Source organism: Triticum aestivum, chromosome 7A (assembly GCF_018294505.1).
Source record: "Triticum aestivum cultivar Chinese Spring chromosome 7A, IWGSC CS RefSeq v2.1, whole genome shotgun sequence".
NCBI classification, from domain to species: Eukaryota; Viridiplantae; Streptophyta; class Magnoliopsida; order Poales; family Poaceae; genus Triticum; species Triticum aestivum.
This window is the reverse complement of record NC_057812.1, coordinates 721,150,189-721,155,614: the sequence shown is the minus strand read 5'-3', so window position 1 is coordinate 721,155,614 and position 5,426 is coordinate 721,150,189.

Below are 5,426 nucleotides of genomic sequence, written 5' to 3'. Positions count from 1 at the left end.
TTTGGGGGGTTAATTTAGGTGTTTCATATATTGTGTTAGCTAGCTATAATTAATAGAGAGAAGTGTCCTCTCTTATGTCCGTGCTTGGTCGACGCTACGTACTATACATACGTATAGAGAGGACTAGACACGCTAGCTAGCTAGTAAGCAAAGGAAGGAAACAGAAGATCGTCATGAACATATATGCATACAGAGAGAAGTGATATCGACCACCTCTCCTTCTCCGAGAGATTGGTCGAACAACAAGTTCTCGTATATCTATCCGACACTACCTGCTACATATATACAATAATTATCTATTACAAATATAATCATACGGACTCATGGTCCACATAGTATTCCCCGTCTTCAGTGATCACATGGTCAAGAAAGAATGCCGCCAATTCCTCTTGAATTGCTTGCATGCGAGCTGGTGCTAGGAGTTCATCCCGCTTCCGAAACATCTAATTTGAAGAAGGGGGTCAATACATATATATATATATATATATGAATGAATGAAACTCAACACAAATGATGGTAATAAAATAAAATTGTGAATGTTGTTATTTACGTACTTCATATTGTTCGTCAGTGTAGCCCCGCTCACAGGTCGTGTGGCGGATGGACTCGCAAACGTAGTATCCACAGAAATCATTCTCTTGTTCCTGCCACAACCACTTTACAAGAAATAGAGGTCAATCAAACTGATAAGCAAGAATGCCAAATGGTATTGATGAAACTAGCGCTTGAATCAATAGGAGATGCACGGAACATGCTACTATAGCACTTACTTTCGGGTGTCTAAATTGCAGCTTCTTCGGGAGTCCTGGAGCTTTTTTGGAGAATTTTTTCCAAACCCTGCCAAACAAAGAAAACAATTACTTGATATATCAGGAAATTAACAAAGTTGCTGATATGGTGGATAATGATCGATTTAACTTACTTCTCGAGCATTTGAGTCATGTCTGCATAGTCCTGGGGATCTTTTCATCTTGAGTCTAAGACGGTTACTAGTCCTAGCTCAAGCTTACTCTCTAGGAGAATATAGTGGTAACTGCACATGCATGCATAACTCATCAATTACATTACTATAACCTTGACTAATATATAAGGGAAACCGAATACGCACAAGACAGTAACACTCACTTGAAGTTGTAAGGAAAGAGTATTATATCTTTGTTTTCATTTATTAACAACGATCGTAGCAAGTTGGCCTCGGTATCTGCGGCATGAAATTTAACCTGAGTTGCATCTATGAGATATGTGTTAATGAACCCAATATCACCGACTTGTCTTTTCTTCAATTCGGCGATCTACAATCTGCATAATATATTGAGGATGATTATAAATACATGCAATGAAAGAGCTGAGCTATATAGAGAGACTTAATGACAGAAGTAGTACTACTTACAGACAGTAGCAGGCGACCGTTGTTTTATCGAGGGCCAATTGATTGAAAAACTGAAAGAACTCCTCGAATGGGACAGGCAACAGTTCAATTCCAACAAGGTCATGCTCCTTTTTAACTTTCACATACAAAGTACTCCTCCCCCCAGAGTCTCTGCAGATTTTCAAGTACCAATCATGCAATCTTCGCATCATCGTTGATCGGGATCTTTCATCTTTGACGAGAGGCTTCCCGTACTCGTATCTTTGTATCTGCACCTCCATGAAATCATAATGTACATTGTCGGGCAGGTAATCGCCAAGATTGCTATAACCGGGCACCATCCTCGGATCATTAGCGACGTTGTCGCTAGGCACCTTGAGCGGGGGGCACGATTGCTTCGCTTGTTCGCCGAGCTGGGCAATTTGTTTCCCAGCTCGTCATTCTTTCAGCCTTTGATCACTAATAGTACTTCCCGACCGCTCCGCTTCGGCAAATTCCTTTCCAATAATGCGCTCATAGTTTCCTTTCAGCGGAGACTTGGGTGGTTTTGTCAGGGCAGCCAGAGTGAGCTTCGCTTTCACCGGATCTACCTTCTCCTCCGGAGGTGGATGTTTCTTTGCTTTCACCCCTTCAAAGTAGTTCCTCACTTCTTCTCGTGCGATCTCGGTGTTCTCCTCCAGGGTCCTCTCGTATGGTAACTTCTCTGGAGTCTTCAGAGAAGGACCAAATCTGTGTTTCCTCCCGCCTCTGGCTGTACTGCTAGACACCGGCAGAGCAGACGGAGAGGTTGTATTCTTTACTTGCTTACGAGGCGGAGGAGAAGGACTACGACGCGCCGGAGCAGCCGGAGCAGCGGCAGGTCTCTTCCGCCCTTGCTGACGAGGCGGAGAAGGAGGAGGCTGGCTGCTCGGGCGCATCGGCGCAGGAGGAGAAGGAGGCGGAGTGCCGCCACGCGCTGGAGAAGGAGCCGGTTGAGTGCCCTGATCGTCACTCGCCGGAGGAGGAGGCGGTGGAGGAGGCGGAGTGCCCTGACTCGCTGGAGGAGGAGGCGGTGGAGGAGGCAGAGTGTCCTGACTCGCCGGAGGAGGAGGCGGTGGAGGAGGCAGAGTGTCCTGACTTGCCGGAGGAGGAGGAGGAGGAGGAGGCGGAGGCGTCCAGTTCGGAAGGTTGATGAGCTCCTTCCGCCATAGGCATGGAGTCTTCAGATCAGACCCCAGCCTAGTCCCCCCTTCACCGGTAGGGTGGTCAAGCTGGAGGTCCTCAAATCCCTCAGTTATTTCATCCACCATCACCCTAGCATATCCTTTTGGAATCGGCCGACAGTGAAAAGTTGCACCGGGTTCAGTAGGATAAACAGAGCCAACAGCCGCCTTGACCTTCAAATTCATCCATTGCGTCATAAGGTGGCAATTTTGAGACTCCGTGATAGCATCCACGGGATAGCTGGCAGGAGCCGTCAAGGCATGCTCCGGCTGAAGCAGCTCGGTGGAAGCCACGCTGCTTCTCCGCTGAGATGGCGGGGTAGCTTCGGGGGAAGCTTCGGCAGTACGTTTGCTGCGATTTGCTTATCGTTCCTCTATCGCTTGTACCCTTGCTTGCAGCGCCTGCATTTGGGTTTGCTGCACTTTTTTCCTCCTCTCATGGGATTTGTAACCGCCTGCGTCCGGAAACCCAACCTTCCATGAAATGGAGCCAGGCGTGCCTCGTGTCCGTCCAGGGTGCTCAGGATTCCCGAGGGCCATTGTGAGCTCGTCCTTCTCTCTGTCTGGAAAGAACGTCCCTTGCTGCGGTGCTTCGATATACTGCTGAAGCTTCCTGACTGGTATGTCCATTTGATCGTTCGTCCAAATGCACTTCCCTGTTAAAGGGTCCAAGGTTCCGCCAGCCCTGAAGAACCAAGTCCGGCAATGGTCTGTCTAGTTAATTGTCTTTGGTTCGATCCCTTTATCAACCAAATCATTCTCAGTCTTGGCCCACTTAGGCCGGGCTACGAGGTAGCCACCTGACCCCGTGCGATGGTGATGCTTCTTCTTCGCAGCATTTTGCTTGTTTGTCGCCGACATCTTCTTACTCTTTTCCGATGTCTTGTGGGCCACAAATGCGGGCCAGTGATCTCTGATCTTCTCATATCTGCCCTTGAATTCTGGTGTCTCATTATTTTCGACAAACTTATTCAGATCTTTCTTCCACCTCCTGAATAGTTCTGCCATCCTCTTAAGATTAAAAGACTTGATTAATTGCTTTTTAACGGGCTTCTCTGGATTATCATCTGGCGGTAGGTTTAAATTTGACTTCAGCTCAGTCCAAAGATCATTTTTCTGCATATCATTGACATAAGACACCTCAGGGTCTTCTGTAGCCGGCTTAAACCATTGCTGGATGCTGATTCGGATCTTGTCCCTAACCAAAACCCCGCACTGAGCAACAAATGCACTCTTTGTCCGGAGGTGTTCAATCGGTTGGCCGTCGGGCGCGATTGCTATGATCTCAAACTTTTCATCCGAGCTCAACTTTTTCTTCGGGCCTCGTCTCTTTACCGAAGTTGTGCTCGATCCGGAGGGCTAGAAAAAAGAACAAAGACTTAATTAATATGTGTACATACCAAAACAATGAATGCATCAATTAGCTAGTCAGCAGAAGCTTAACTAATATATATACCTGGCCGGACTCGGTTCGGTCACCGGAGACGTCATCACGATCTCCTTCTTGCACCGGCATTGGGTCACCGGAGCCGTCCTCACGGTCTCCTTCTTGCACCGGCATTAGGTCAACGGAGCCATCATAATCATAGCCAGCTGCTTCCAGACCATCGGTGTCGTTGAGAAACAACGAGCAGACGGCATCACTTCCTCGTGCGATTATGTCCCCCAACAACTCTTCTTGTACTTCGTCTCGGGCGGTGTCCATAGTTTCTACAAATATTGACAACATGGCAATTATTATTCAAACATGATAGATGGATATATTAGTGGCAAACGTAGAACTAATATTAATTAGTGGCCTCGACGCTGCTTCTCTAGGGTTTGGGGTGGCCTCGACGCTGCTTCTCTAGGGTTTGGGGTGGCCTCGACAACGCTTCAAGGATATAAAAAGAAGAGGAAGAAGAAAAAAAGATGAGAAGAAAGAATAGAGGAGTAAGAACTCCTCTATTCTGTCTTCTCCTCTTTTTTTTCTTCTTCTTACTCTTTTTTTATCAGGAACGAGGGTCATTGAGGGTCACCGAGCGGTAGAGGAAACCCTAAATAGCAAGTATCGTGGGTGTGAGTGTCACACCCTAGCTAGTCCATGCATTAGAGTGTGCATCATGTTTACTTTTCATCATAAACTTTAAATGGGGAAGGCAGAACCCCCAACACCCCTTTTGAAATCAACTAGGGTTTACTAAAAATAATTTCAATGAACCTGAAATGCCCTTCTAAAATGTTCACCCTCTTTGTCTTAGGTTAGAACCTCTCGCAAAATTGGTGCACAATTTTCTAGGTCAACAAAAGGTCATTGAATTAAATCATAAGTATTTGAATTTGGGCATTTAAATGCTATAAAATAATTTAAATGCTCAAATAATTCTGGGTGTAAATGTTTCCTGTTGGAAATAATCTAAACAGAGGCCACATTTATTTTCAGGAATTTTGGAAATGTTTTGGTATTTTAAATAAAGCTAAACAGTTGCAGTTAAATAGAAAACAGAAACTAAATAAAAAAAAGGAGAAAGAAGCCCACCTGGGCCTTATCTGGCTCGGCCCAGCCTACTGGCTCAGCCAGTCACCCCCTACCTCGCGCCGGGAGGCAAGGGCGCGTGCTCGCCGCGCGCCGGCCACGCGTCGGCCACCTCCTGCTTCTGCCGACGCCGGGAGACGCCCAGAGGACGCCACACGACCCCCACGTCTCCCTCATCCTCTCTCACTCTCCCCCTCGTCTCCCTCATCCTCTCCCGCGATGGCCGAGCGCATCCCTCGCCGCCGATCGCCGTAGTTGCCACCACAGCCACTCCCTCGCCCCTCCGACGAGCCCATTAGCTCCGCCTCGACTCCCTCGCCCTCCCCATCGAGCCACGCAT